Here is a 16,652-nt window from a genome sequence, read left to right as displayed (position 1 = left end):
AGCTCTGAAGTAAGAATTGAACTCAGGTCTTCATGATGCATTATGCCACCCAGTGCTCTACAGAGCTAGTTGATGTTTCTTCTTTGTATATCTTTAAATAATAACTGGAAGATCACAAGGATGTCATAGAGATTTTAAATCATTTATAATATGGACTTGATGATCTGACACATGTATTGTGGTGATCTTTTAAGGTTAAAAATTAATTTTCTGTCCAACTGAAACCTCCATATGCAGCTCTCCATGAGTTCTCGTCACCTACAATAGATGCTGATATTTACCTTTTTGAATTTTTTAGAGAGGTGATATTTTCCTAGTGTTTGTGTGTATGTGCGTGCATGCACGTGCACATGCATGTAGATATTTGAAGGTGGGGAAGTTGGCATGCTTTCTCAAATTTTTTTTTTTATTATTAAAGCAAACAAACAAAAATCTGCTAGGCTGTGAGTACATTACAGAACAAAAACAAACAAAAAAACAAACCAGTAAACACTACTGCTTTGAGGAAACTAAGGCCTAGACATGTGGGATTCTGACATTGCATCGATAACAATATCAGATGTGAAGTAATTGTATTGTTTCTACCCTCTAAGTTTCCTCCATTAATTTTCTGTGGCAGAGACAAGTTGGCAGAGGAAAGGCAGTAAACTTTCGGAACTCACAACATGATCACTCTAAAAAACCTCCAAATAATGCAATGATCCAAGAGAATCCCAAAGGACTAATGATAAAGCATAATAACCACCTCCAGAGAAAGAACTGATATTGATTGAACACAGACTGAACCGTGCTATTTTGTGCTTTGTCTTTTTTTTCTTGAAATTTTTTTATATTAAAATGACTAATATGGTAATGTTTTACATAATTACACATGTATAACCTATATCTGATTGCTTACCACCTCAGGGAGGGAGGAGGGTAGGGAGGAAGGGAATGAGAGAGGGATAGAATTTGGAACTCAACACTTTAAATAAATAAATATTTCCTCCATAGGTGAGATGTATTGTCATCTAATAGTATGTAGCAGATTTTGAAATTTACATCTGCCTGAAATATGATCCCTATTTAGTTCAGCCAAATTACATTATTATTTATTTGCAGAGTCCTGTGTTAGGATCTAGGAGGAGATACAAGCTTTTATTCTCTCTGGGAGATACATACTTCCGTCCCTTTGTAGTCTCAAGAGGAATTCAATTTACTCTTGCCAGAATTCAGTTCAGAATGGCCACCTGTGGGAGACCTATTAGAAAGGATTCAAAGAGGTAATGTGACTTTGTTCAGTCCCTGAAGTAAAGAAAGGATTTGCATAGGTGAAAGAAGGAAGTTGAGAACTGATCCTATATAAAATGGAAGCTGTTAACAGGTTTTGAGCATAGAGTAACTAGAGAAATGTAACATTTTAGGAAAATTAAACTGCTGGTACTGAACTAGATAGATAAAAAAAGCCGGATAATATATTGAAAGTCTTGTTAGACAACTGCAGCCTGGACTATGGTAGAAGTTATAGGAACTGAAAGGAACAACAGTTGGAAAAAAATCAAAAGAACTTTGGTTTATCCAAATAGATAATGCTAATAAAGGAAAAACTGCTTCTGATATGGATCCATATCTTCAAGCTTAGAGGACCAGAAAAGGAATTATATAATGGAGAGAAATAGGAAAGTTAAGAATAGGGCAGGGTTTTAGGGAAAAGATGTTGAGTTTGATTTTGGAGCTAGAAATGAAAAAAAATATGACAATAACTAGCATTTACATTGGGGTTTAAGGTTTGCAAATTAATTTACACAAACACACACATATGCATATGTGTGTATATCAATCATCTATCTATCATTTATCTATTATATCATTTGTTTCTCACAACAATCCTGCGAGGTAGGTGCTATTGTTATTCCTGTTTTATAGATGGGGAAACTGAGATGATAAGTGACTTGTGGTTGAGAGAAATTAGGTCATAACAACCGCTACATGTCTAAGGCAGAATTCCAAGTCAGATATTCCTTTTTAATATCCTGGCACTGTATGCAATGAGCCAATTAGCAACGTGTCAACAAAGTGGAACTTTAGTTAAGAAACAGGACTGATGATAAGGTAAGGAATACAGTAAGGGGCTATAGGTTTATAGATTTGAGAGTCAATAGCCAGAAGGTAACAATTTTCTCACTATTCCACCCCCCCCTCATATCTTTCCCCTCTCCTAGCCCTAGTATTTCATTAGGTTAGAGAACTTCCGGTATTGTAGTTAACTACCTCCATAGATGTTCAAATTTCTGCACTAAGGAATTGTATAGAGTCCTTAAATTGCTGTGAGTTATCCATACTCTAAAAGCTGCCATTTGTCAAAGGTAGAATTTAAACACTGGTGCTTCTGACTCTGAGAGTAACCCATTATCCATTACATGAATCTACTTGATAATTTATTTTTGCTATAATGTTAAGGTACATATAACAACAAATCAACAAAAAGCTTTCATTTGATTATTGTACATTTGTACTTGAAAAATTATATTCAACTTAGCAATATTTTCACATACCTCACCCCCAACCTATGGCATTATAACAATCTTATATTTTCAAATCTCATAATTCTATTATTCAAATTGAAGGAATTTAAATTCTGGTTGGAACTTGGAAGCTATAATTCATGATAGGTCTTTTATGTTGAGTACCAAGTAGGTCATTTGCTTCAATATCATATCACCTTGTAATCTTCTCTCTGCTGATACATTTTAGTATATTCTTCTTCTCTCTGGCAATACATTACAGTGTAGATGACAGTACATTCCCCAAACAAATCTTATCATCTCAAAGGTTATTACCTTAAATGGAAAGCTAAATGGCTAAACCTGGCAGAAATTTGAAGAGAAATTAGAAAAACTAATGGTGTGCCAACTTGTGCTTATTTATGTTCCATTTGTGAATTTCACTTCCAAAGCCTTAATTTTCCACCTACTACTTAATTTTGACATTTCATTTTTAGGAATATTAAAGTGTTATCTAATGACATCAATATACAGCTAAATTTCCCCTAATGAGTACCAGTGAAGTAAATCAGTTTGTTCTACCTTGAGTTTATGATGAATTTGAAGACCTCTGAAAACTCATTGAACATTGGTGTCAAAGGTATTAATGAGAGAATTATCTATTAAGGGAACAAAAATTACAAATGAAAAACATGTGTAGACCTCATTTTCACAAGCTCCAAATATGCTTTTAAAATTGTAGAGGTAAGTTAATGCTTTCACGTTATTAAGACATCGGTTAATGGTAGTTTTGCTAACTGGTGTACCTTACCAACAGAATCAGATTCAATCTCAGTTTCACATGCTTGTTATTAAAAAATCCATTAAGTATCAATACTCTTTGCCTTCCATACTCCATTCAAATGTGAAATAGGACACCTGATTTAAAAAAAATAATAGTTTATTATGTAAGTTTTGATGTGTATTATATTATATGAGATAAGATAATTCTTATTGCAGGCTTTCATGATCAATGTTAATGCAATGATAACACTGGATATAGTAAATCAATTTGCTAAAATAAGTTTTTATACGAAGTCCTTGAGTTTAAAGTGCTTTCCAAAAAAATGCCAATCATCACTGAAACTTCCAGTAAAGAATTATATATCTAAAATGGCTGATATTTGCATAGCATTTTATAGTTTTCAAAGGACTTTATGTGCATTGTCTAATTTGATGTTCACAACAGTCATGTGATATAGAAAGTACAGGCATTTATAACCTGAATTTTATAAATGAGAAAACTCATATCAGGCTAAATAACATGTTTAAGTTCACACAATTAGTAAGGGACAGTGCTGTCGAAGTCAACCTCAACCCGGGACTTCTACTAATGAACCTGGCATGTTACCATGACTTCTCAGTGATATATATATATATATGATATATATATATATATATATATAAAATACCTAGATAGATAAATAGACAGAAATATATAAATTAAATTATATATATATATAATTAAATTATATATATATATATATATATATATATAATATAATTATATATATATATATATATATATATATATATATATATTAATTAATTTGGAACTGAGGCAGAAAAACTTATCTAGGGCCACAATAACTAAATTCTGCTTTTTAAAGGTACAATAAAGTGTGAGGAGGTGAAATAACATGAAGTTAGGTTTTGTTTTCTTTTTAAAGTACAATTTCCAGAATATCTTTACTCTCATTGTACTTGCTAATTTTGGTAATATGGGTTAGAACTCCTTCAGCTTCTTCTCTACAGACTTTACCATCACTAGTAGTATTCCCTTTTCCTCGGTATTAAACACCTTTCATTTGTACCATTTTTTCTACCTCTCTTAAGTAAGTCTGGATATAACTTCCCTTCAGAGCTATAATTAGTACAAGGTGACAGGAGCTTTTTACCCCTGGGTGTCAAATTTAGAAGGCACAGAAAGCGCTTTCAGTATCTTAGCTCTATAGAAATTATAGCTTTCTGGGGGGAAACAAACAAACTATATTCCCCAACCTTGCTCTTGTCTCTTCTTCAACTCACCAAAGGGTTTTGGGACCTACTTACTCACCATCACAGGGCAAAATCCTGGCCTCACAATAACTCCCCTTACCCCAATATAAAAACTCAACTGAAGGCACATTTTTTGCCACCTATATATTTTGGGAAACATCTTTTTAATGAAAACAAAATCCTAATTAAAATTCTGATCGCCAATTTCTATCAATCAATCACAAGAGTTTATTAAGCACTATTTCTGTCTGTCTGTCTATCTACCTAGAAGTCTGCTAACTACTGGAGATACAAATGAAGACAAAAATATTCTCCCAATCCTCAAGGAACTTACATTGTGATAGGGGAGTGTGCAAACAACAGCATACATACAAGGTGTCTGTGTGTGTGTGTGTGTCTGTGTATATACATTTATCTACACACACATAGATATATACACATACATATACCTATATATACACATACAATGTAGAGAATATGTATATGTATCTATATATATAGAGAGAGAGTGTTTTGAAAAAGAAGCTAGTAGTACTGGGGAAAAAGCTCTTTAAGAATGTTTTGTGTGGGGGCAGCTAGGTGGCGCAGTGGATAGAGCATTGTCCCTGGATTCAGGAGTACCTGAGTTCAAATCCAGCCTCAGACACTTGATACTAGCTGTGTGACCCTGGGCAAGTCACATTGCCCAGGGTCACACATTGCCCCCTCATTGCCCCCCCCCCAAAAGAATGTTTTGTGGCAGTCCTCTGGCATAATGGAGACTGTCTTGGGAGGACAGAGGTTTTCTTTTTGACCCTTGATTTTTAGGACTAATCTCATAGTGCCCAGGTCCCTTCTGGAGGTGCAAATTGGAAAGTCCCTATGCAGTCCCCTGTTTGTATCTCAAAAGAGATGAATGGGCCATCCAGAGATTTCTGGGGGAAGAAACCCATTATGAGTTTAATGTCTATAAATAATATGCCATAATAATAAGGGATAATTCAATATTCAAGTTTCGTTGACAAACAAAAGAGAAGAGTGGGAGAGGAGGGGGAAGGGAAGAATAGAGAAGGAGACCTGATATGCAAGTCAGATAAATACATATTAACGTAGAAGAAAACTCATGTAAGGGTAGTACTGCATTTGGGAACACAGGGACAATAATCCATTCCAGTGGTTGATTTATGTGAAAAGGATTGGCCCTTTGGGAGCAGCATACTCCCAGGGAGATGTGATCCCAGGGAGGGAAAATATTCTCCAAAGTCTCCTTCTGAGAGTGGGATACTTAAACTTTGAACTTGTTGACTACCTGGAGCTGGCCCATTTGCATGACAGGGGTACATAGGGTATTTTTGAGGTACACAAGAAGGGGGTGGGGTGGAGTGAAGTGGGGGGATAATAAACTAGTAGTTTGTAAAATATTTTTGGACATATAGCTGTATTAACACTAAAAATATTGTCAGTATTTTTCCATAGCTAAACCTTACAGCATTAATTTCCATGCAGAAATTTGATGAATTTTGATGAAGTCTTGCGTAAGAGGAGACTGTCATAGTGGTCTCAACTCCACTAGGCCTTACTTAGAACAGAGAAAGTGGGATTTTAAGTGAGTCTAAGGAAGGCAGAAAAGTCAGGAGGCAGAGGTCTGGGTGGAGAAGTGTTCCAGGCTTGTGGGATAACTCATGAAAAGAAACAAGGTGGGGAAATGGATTGTCGAATTAGAGTTTCCTCAATAAGGCTAGTGTTCCTAAACTGTAGAATACTTTGAGGGGATTAAAATTTACGAAGACTGGAAAGATAGAAAAAAGCAAGGTTGTGCATGGCTTTAAATCATAAGGAGAGGGTTTTATATTTTATCTTGGAGTTAAGATGGAGACACAGGTTTATTGAGTAGGGCAGACCTAATGGTCATTACAAATATGGTCAGACCTAAACTTTGTCAGCTAAGATGACAATGTATTGGAGTGGAGAAAGAATAAACTAGAACAAAAGTATCCAAAAGCAATTAAAAGGCCCCAAATAGAAGGGTCCTATAACATCAAAATATTCACAGCAGCAGCATGTTTTGTAGTAGCTAAGAAACTAGAATCGAAATAGATGTCTATTAGTTAGGAACTTGTTAAGTTGTGGTACATAAATATAAAGGAATATTACTAAACTACAAGAAATTACAAATATGAAGGCTTCAGAGTGGCGTATGAAGATAAATAAACTGATGCATAATAAAAAGTAAGTAAAGCCAGGAAAAAAATGCCTATTCAAAACAATGGTTTTAAATTGCAAATGGAAGGAAATATAATGACTCAAAAGGCAATTTGTTATTTAATGGCAAAAATTCATCTGGAAGAAATGTTCAAAAATCTTATTCCCACAACTCAGATATGGTCATTTTACTCCTACATTGGAATGCAACTCTTGGCCATTGCATGGTATTCCGTCTTCATTGGTGTAGGTTGATTACAGTGTTAAGGGTATGGTGAAGTTGGTGAGAGTGAGAGAGAAATTTGAGCTTCTTTTGTGAGACCTCAACAACTCTTCCAGTTCATAAAGACTTTGGGAAAAAACTGACATGTAGAGAAGCTGATAGCCACTATCATATCCCTATCCCCACCTTTATACAGTAGAAACTTCAGGGCAATGTCCCCTTGGGTGAGGTCTGAAACCTTTTCTGCTATTTCTTGGTTGAGAGAGATCCTAATGCAAGAGCTCATTTACCCTGCATTGTCCAGTATATGTTCATTCTCTGATTTCTGTTTTGCTATTGACTTGGATAAATGGGGTTCTGAGCTATTTGCTATGTGTATTCATGGTGGAATTGGCATCTGCTGGGGAAGGGGTCAAACCTTGAATATAGAGTTTGGGACACTCAGCGATCAGACGTATCTTGAAATGAAGAAATTGCTTCATTTATACTAATAATATTTAAAGGAGCATATAGATATAATTCTACCCCAGTATTCCCTTTCTCTTAGGTGAAGAGAGTGGCCATTTACTGGCTCCAACTTCTTGTTTCCTTTCCTGTCAAGAAGAAAATTCTTCCTCGAAAAAGTACAGGTGAAGGAGATGATAGAGATGTCTATTTTGCCTCCCTGAGAGAGCTACATCTAGACAGACCCATGGGGACAAATACACCTGACATGGGCAAAATAAAACAAAAGCACTATCATTCATTTACACAAAATTAATTTTTTTATCTTGCAAAGTCCTCTAGAACTTTATAGTAATAAATATGATATTTGAATAAAATATAACTTTATAACATTATGGTCCCTTTATGTTTTTAGTATTGTTTTATATTTTTCCCCTCAAAGTGGTCTGCTAGCTCTTTCTCAGCTAGCAGCTTCTAATTTTGCACCTTTGCACAAATTGTTTCCTCTATCCAAAATGCACTCCAGCCCCATCTTTGCCTTTTGAGAATCCTTTTATTTTATTTTTTATTTTGCCATATATGGTAACCTACAACTGGAACAACAGCTACCAGGGAAATTGAGGCTGGTGAATACCTTGAGGGCAAGAGTTTTGAGCTATAGTGGTATATTCTGAATCCAGCATGACCATGGCTAGCATCAGGGTACCTAAGAATGGGTGAATGGGCAATGGTTAGAAAAGTCACAGGTCAAAGCTCCCCACTAATGAGTAGTAGGGCCAAACCTATGAGTATCTCTTATAATTCTAGCCTGGATGGAATGGGGAAAGCTAGTCTTAAAAAAGTTTCTTCTTCCAAAGCACAACAGCACAGTTCAGGTATCATCTCCAAATAAAGTCTTTTCTGATTCCCCCGATCACCCCCTGCCCCGCCTCCCCCATTTTCTCCCTCTGGAAATTACTTTGTATGCAATTAATTTTAGTTATCATCTGTGTACATACTGTATGTATCCAGCAGAATATGTCAGCTCCTTGAAGCCAGGAACTTTTTTATGTTTGGAGTTATATTGTCTTGCACATACAATATATGGCCTAAGTAAATGTTCAGTTGAATTTACTAAACATTCATGTTACCTTTATAAGTACTTTTCTTGATCCTTTTGCGTGTGATTTTTTTAAGTAGACAACAATATGATCTGTCAATGCAGATATTTTAACTTATTCTCTGCCATTGATTGTTTATTTCTTTAGTTTCTTTTTCAAGCCTTCCTTGTTTTTGCTAAAGTTTCTCAAACTATGTTAAATAGGAATGGAACAACATTTGACATCCCTGATTAACGCTTGTTTTTAAAGGGTATGCTTTTAGTGTTTCTCCATTGTGCAGCATATTTCTTCATGGATTCAAATATATACTTTAATCATTATGAAAAGAGCCTCCAAGTATTATATTTCAGTGTTAATAAATGAGTTGTGTATTTTATCGAAGAACTATGGAGTACATTATTTTATTTTTGATATGATTTATCATATTGATTGTTTTTTATCCTTTCATTCTAGTTATAAATTCCACTTGGTTGTGTAGTTCAGCAAATCCTCTGGAACATATATCGTTTTATTCATCTGAGGCACTGAGTCAATGATTTGCAAGTGGTCACAAGACTGGTATGTCAGAGGCAGGACTTAAATTCAGTTCTTTCTAACATCAAGGCCAGCCCTGTAACCACTCTACCATGGTACCACACCACATAGGAATATTGATGTCAATGATTAAAAACCAGCACTAATACTTACCTAATATGTCAATTGTTTTCTTGCTTTCAGTGTTACTCATCAAGAATTTATTAAATAATTAATATATACTGGGCACTTTGTTAAGCAGTGGGGATACAAACAAAGGCAAAAATAGTCCCTGCCTTCAAGGAGCTTACATCCTAATGTAAGGCAACAAGACATCCAATTTTGGCAATTTCTCATTTTAGGTTATTGACTTTTTACTTTATTTCCATTAGTAAAATTTTAAAGTCTAGAATCATTTTTATCTTCTTTTCTTTTTATTAATAAAGACATTCAATGCTATGACCTTCCACCTGAATACGGTTTTGGCAGAGTACCAAAGATTTTGATGCCACTATCTTTCATATCACCTATCATCTTTTTAAAAAATTCCCTCTCACCCAGTAATTATTCTATGAGACATTTTGTTGCTTCCATATAAGCTGATACCCTTTTTTCCTACGACTAGTAGTTCATTCTATTTTGATCTGTAAATATACTGTCAATAATTTTTCCATCCACTTTTCTATATTTGTCTTTATCTTCCTTATTGCCTAGCTTTTAATTGTTTTTGTCCAGGTTCTGAGAAAGCTGGAGAGAGGTAGATTTGTCTTTGTAAACTTATTTGTGTCCTTCCTTTTCAAATCTCCATCCCTTTCTAGGGCATATTGACTCTTCCTGAATAGATAATTTTGAGTCCATAGGATCATAAATTTAGAGATAGGGACCTTATAGTTCATTTAGTCCAACCCTCCTTTGTTACAGGTGAGGAAACAAAGGGCCAGGTAGGTAAAATTACTTATGGAGGTCACATGTATAGTCTCAGGGGCAGTATTCAAATTCAAGACTTTGTCCACAGGTCCATCATAATTTCCATTGTGCACACTGTTTCACAAATGTCCATAACTCTTAGTTTTGTAAATCATATATTTATTTCTATAGTTTCTATATTTCTCCCTTGAACTATGTGAAAAGTCTGCTGAAATACTGGTTACTCTTCCTTTGTAAGCAGTAACTTGATCTCCTCAAATACCTTATATCTTTTTCTTATTTATTTCTGTAGTGTTAGAGTTTAATTATGATGTCAAAGAATATTCTTTTGGATTCTCCTTTTTATTGTCCTAAGGATTCTTTTTTATATTTTTTTAGTTGTTTTGGCAGCTTTGGGTAATATTCATTGAAATTTTTCCAGAATATAGTCTTTGTATATTTCCCTCACCTAACTTTGGAAAATCTTATATGTCTACATCTTGATCTATCCTTTATTCCTTATTACTTAAAACTATGAATGTATTCCAATAATTTGGATAATTCAGTAGGGACTTTTTAGATTTGAATATCCAATTCTTATGTATTGTGTGTAACTGTTTTAGAAATAGCAAATTTACTATTGATTGCTTATTTTGCTTTTTATCCCACTGTATTCTTCATGTTTGTAATTTTCTTCATTATTCCTTGACTCTTTTTTTTTTTTTGCTGAGCTATGGGGGTTAAGTGACTTGCCCAGGGTCACACAGCTAGTCAAGTATCTTGAGGCCAGATTTGAACTCAGATACTCCTGAATCCAGGACTGGTGCTTTATTCACTGGGCTACCTAGCTGCCCCCTTGACTCTTTTAAAATATTTTTAAATTCTGCTTTTACTTCCTGAAATATTACTTAAATTTTTCCTTCAAGATATTTTTTGTTTGCTGTCATGAATTTTTCACCTTGTTACTCTTTTTTATGTCATAAAAGTATTTTATTATTCTCCAGTTACATGTAAAGATAGTTTTAAACATTAGTTTTCTTTAGATTTTTAGTTCCAAATTTTTCTCCCTCCCTTCCTTCCCTCTCCCCTCCCCAAAGCAATTTGATATAGGTTACATGTGTAAAATCACATTAAACATATTTCTGCATTAGTCATGTTGTGAAAGAAGAATGAGAATGAAAGGGAAAAACCAAACAAAACAAAAGTACAAACAGTATGGTTCAATCTTCATTCAGATACCATTCTTCTTTTTTCTGGATGTGGAGAACATTTTCCATCATGAGTTCTTTGGAGTTATGTTGGATCTTTGTGTTGCTTAGAAGAGTTAAGTCTGTCATAGTTGATCATTGCACAATGTTTCTGTTATTGTGTACAATGTTCTCCTAATCCTGCCCACTTCACTCAGCATCAGTCCACTTAAGTCTTTCCAGGTTATTCTGAAATCCGCCTGCTCATCAATTCTTACAGCACAATAGTATTCCATTACATTCAAATACCACAACTTGTTCAGCCCTTCCCCAATTGATGGGCATAACCTCGAATTCCAGTTCTTTGTCACCACAAAGAGAGCTGCTATAAATATTTTTGTACATGTGGTTCCTTTTCCCTTTTTTATGATTTCTTTGGGATACTGATGTAGTAGTGGTATTACTCTTGCTACCATCTTAATACATATTTCCATTTGAAGATTTTATTCTAGATATCTCATTTTGTTTTCCACTCCCTCCCATTACTTTTTACTTCTACTTTCAATATTTTATTCAATTGATGGTAATAGTATTTTTTATTAACTTGACACTTTGCTTTGTTCATTCAATGTCCTTATTTACATTGTTTATTAGTTGATTTGTTTGTTTGTGTGGAAGAGAGCAGTTAGTAATCTGACTCTTAGATGCTCTCATTCTTTCATGATGGAGTGGACCAGTGCCACAAACACTCACTCTGTGCCCCATGCATTCACTTATCCTACTCATACATTTTTAGACCTCTCAAGCTCATGCCAATAATAATACTTTAAGGATCTGTGGACTAATTAATGTGGGTGTTCTTTCTATCAATCCCAGGCTCCCTAGTAAATAGTCTCTCTGAGTTGTTGTGAATGGAAAAATATCATCAATCAGCCAACCTGATGATGAGTTGGTCTGGTCTTCTCTAGTATTTTCCCTGGGCAAGAACCATAGGTCATCAGTTGTTTATATTGAAAATCCTTCTAGCTTTGAAAGGAAATGCCAGAGCTTGTGATCAATTGAGAGATTTTGAGCACCCCAAATGTTCACTATTCTTCAGCAATGCACTGAACATGAACCTTTAGTAGACTGTTACTGATAATAACTTGTATTCATACAATCAATGCTTTATAGCATTCTTTCCACAACAGGTGAGCAATCTCTTTCCCTTCTATAAGTTGTTTACTAAAATCCCCATTACATAAACTTTTAAGTCAATCAATAAGTATTTCTTAAGTACTTACTATGTGTCAGGCATTGTGCTAGATGCTGAAGATGCAGAAAAATTGAATAGTTCTAACTCTTATGAAACTGATATATTAAAGGAGACAATATGCAAAATTAAGCTTAGAGATAATATATCCAAATAAATAAAAGGCAATTTGAAGAGCTGAGTATCTAGAAGCAGGAGAGGCTATCAGGTAAGACTGCATTGTGCTTTATGTGTGAATCAAGGAGGAGAAGGTAAGGAGGGAGTGAATTCCAGAAGTGAGGTGCAACCAGTAGAAAGAAAAGACATGAAATGTTATGTGTGGAGAACATTCAGAAGGATAGTTAAGCTAGACTGCAGAGTTTTAGGAGAAAGGTAATGTATGATATAAGGGGAAAGGTAGCTTGCAAATAGTTTATATAGGGATTTAAATGGTAAACAAAGGAATTTATATTTAATCTCAGAGAAAATAAGGAGATCGTTACAGTATATGGAGCAAGGAAATAATATAGATGGCACTTTAGGAAAAATACTGTAAAATCTTCATGGGACATACGTTGGAAAGGGCAGAGACAAGGCAAGAAGACCAAATAGGAGGAGATTGTAATATGCAATATGAAAAGTGAACTAATTTATAGTGTTGGGATATTAGCAGTTCACTTTCAATTCTATATAACTGGGTTATTTTCATGGCAGTTCTTTTTTTTAGTTACCACACTTTATGTTACCTACTAAGGGGACTTAAGCCTCTCTAGCTTACATATCATGTTAATACTTTAGTCATTAATCCTGCCTTTATTCAATATTTATTCTTGTATCTGAAGGTTTTAATATATCTACCCGATTCAGAGTTATATTCAACATAAGGAAGGTACCTAGACTATAGAAAATATGTTTAAATGATATGGATCTGTGTCTATTAAAGCATCATATATAGTATTGTTTTCAAGAGTTTGTCATTGTTATAATGATGATAAAATGATGGAGATAGAACATACTATTTTCCAGAAGGGATTTCTGATATTTATGTCTGATTTTTCCTCACCTATTCATTGGGCATGGATGCTTATTATGACAAATATAATGCACTATTTTTGGCTTATTTTCAAGGATTTTTTCCTTCTTCTCCTTACAGAATGAGACAGTTTTGATGTTCTTCAAGGTGAAAAGCTGAGGTGGATTGAGGTTAATGTTCCATAGATTGTTCAACATATGCCTTGCCAAAGCATTTTCCTTTTCTCTTGATGCATTTCTAATCATCACTGCTATTCATTTGGAATCATGTAAAATGATGTGATTTCCACTGGGGATCAGAGTGAGATCATTAAGTAGCTGAGAACTGTTAAAAAACCTTGGTCTGAATAGATAGTACTTACCTAGTCAGTAGCACATTAAAATCAACAAGAGTTTTTTGCCCTGAGGTAACATGAAATAATTAATGTAATTCGATCTTGTTCTTGATAATAGTAATGGAGGGAATGCTATTTCCGAATAGTGTAAAATCTCCAGTTTTCTTCTCATTTTCTTTTTTTTGTAAAGCACTGAAAATGGTGGTGTACATAAATTAAGGGATATATCCATATATGTGGCTCATTGTGAAGCATTTGGGAATTGAGGAGTATATTTGGTAAATTGTCATCTTGATGCTTCATTATGGTGAGAAGGTGAACATGGATTCTCAAATGCTATGCCAATTGAGGTCACATTCTATCAAGTACTGGCAAGTTAAAAAAAAAAAAAAAACAACAACAACACACAATACTGGCCTGGTGATAGATGGTGGACTTATCTGTCATATAACGTCTTAACTAAGTAGGTTGGTGAAACTCATCACAGGATGCGTTCAAGAGTGAGGATTTTTTTTTTTTTTCATCTCTGACAGAACCAATTGAAGACTACTTACTCAGAAACTAAGGAGTTGAAAATGAATTGATGAAGAGGTTATACCAACAAAGCTACAGATTTAGAAGTATTGAAATTTGATTAGTTTCTTAAATATCCCTTTTAGGTGTTTAAATTTGAGCTATAGTAGGTGCATTTTTAATTAATAATAAATCTTGTAGCATAAAAGGCAAACATAGAAGATAATTTATATAGAAGAGGCCTTGAGAGGTGATTGAGTTCATTAATATACTTTTAGCTAAAGTTACTATGCTCTTTATAAAGAATTTCAGAAAGACCTTTAAATTTTATCCCATAAGGCCAGCATATTCTATCTTTTGCCTAATTTAAATTCCTGTTACTGAAGATAGTCAGGTTCTTTGACCTCTATGAAAGAGCCCTTTGCATTATTAAAGTATGTTCTTGCCCAAGCCTTACTAACTTATCTACCCAATCCCTTTTCCCCCAATGCTATTGTACTCTCTACAATCCCTCTTGAGTACAAATAAAACAATGAAATGAGATGATGCCTTGTCATTATTTAGTTGAGACTGCAGAAATTCATTTGGTTGTGTTATCTGCATCTATTGGAAACCTTGGATATTTACTATTAACCATGTAACCTTACTTATGCATCAAATTAAAGAGTGATGTACCATGGAGAACAGAATTGTCTGGCATAAAAGAAAATCTATATAATTATAAAAAGTAAATGATTCACCTCCCCACCCTAACTTACCTCAGAACTCACACAGCTATCTACCTTCTGTTGCCCTAATCTTAAATTAGGTGAGCTTCAGTTAGAGCATAGAATTTATCAGATATGCCACAGAGTAAAATATATAATTTAAACATCAAGAGTTTGGAAAAAGTTTAAATCAGAATTTGGGTTTTATTTCCATTAGAATAAACTCATTAGAAAAACTCATTAATATAATCAGCACAAGTAGGAATATAGGATATATAGGAATTTTGTCAAAATATAGGAATCGTGTCAAAGATTCCCTATCAATGTCATAGATACTACACTAGACAGAGGAAAATTAATGCAATCAATAGAAAAGGGGGGGATGGTAACTATTAAATGTTTTAAACAACAGTTTCATATAAATGAAACATTACCTTTTTTTTTTTTCAAATTGTTTCTGTTGCTCATTAATCAGAAATCTCATTTAATCCTGTGTCAGGGACTTTGACCTATAGCAAAGAATTCAGTTGTATCTCTTCTCTGATTATTCAACCTATTTCTTCCATGATTCCACTATCCTCTCCACTGTGTTGTCAGCAACTCTTTTTGAAAAAGCAGAGTTCATGAATTTCAAAGAAGAAAAATTTACTTGTGCTAAAACTTGAAAACAGAGCTCATGGGAGATACGGAAACCACACACTGAACAACTCTCTTGCCTAAGACCAGTTTAGATTCTCAGTTACTACTGACCTTTAGGCAGCAGACAGGACTCCTACTTATGTCTTCATTTTCTGTGTTTCACTGAGAGCAATTAGGTGGGATTATTCAAATTGTCCCATTAATACCACAATTAAAGGAGGAGGAAAGGACAAATACAAAGAAAGGAAGAGTGACTGCTCCATTCATAATTGAGCACAACAATTTTCTATAGATGTCATTAATCCATTATTAATTTTTAAACGAGTTTTAAATGAGTTGTCAATAATTACATCAAGCCCTAGAACATGAGAGCTTCCTGTAAAGAAAGGGTATGTAAGGTCAAGGCAGGAAGTGGATTTCTCAAAATATGATGTGTTTAATGGGCAACCAATAGAGCTTATTCAACTGATAATTTTCCATTTTCTATAAACAACTCTGCTTGGCTTCCACCAGAACATCAGGTGTCTCTCAGGATAAACTGATCACCTGAAATCTTTTCACCATGCTGATTTACTCAGTTTTTGATGCTGAGCATCTTCTCGACTCCCTCAGTAGCCTTTCTCTTCTGATTGGAGCATTTGAAGGTGAAGCTTTAAACTTCTTCTTAAATGTTTCTTTATAGAGGATTTATTGGGGGCAGCTAGGTGGCACAGTGGATAAAGCACAGACCCTGGGTTTTATATATATATATATATATATATATATATATATATATATATATATATATATGTATATATGTGTATATATATAATCTAAGTCAGTGTTTGAGTATTGAGTGAGAGCCATTATCTTAGAATGATTCTCTTAATCACACCTTTTTTAACAAAATATACAACCTTTGATTTCAGTTGAGCTATGAGAAGCAGGGAATTATCTTCCTAAAGATAAGGAGAATCATGGGAAAGAATGCTTTCTCCATTGGTAGAAAGTGTGAAGGGAGAGGGAATGGAAAAAAAATAACCTCTAAGATTTAATTACAATGATAAGTAATAATAGCTCAGGGATGGGGTAATATCTTTCCAACAGGAAAAAAATAGAGATATCAATGACAGATTTGGACT

This window comes from Dromiciops gliroides, chromosome 6, assembly GCF_019393635.1.
Source record: "Dromiciops gliroides isolate mDroGli1 chromosome 6, mDroGli1.pri, whole genome shotgun sequence".
NCBI lineage: Eukaryota > Metazoa > Chordata > Mammalia > Microbiotheria > Microbiotheriidae > Dromiciops > Dromiciops gliroides.
The sequence above is the reverse complement of the archived record's forward strand: the minus strand, read 5'-3'. Positions refer to the sequence as shown.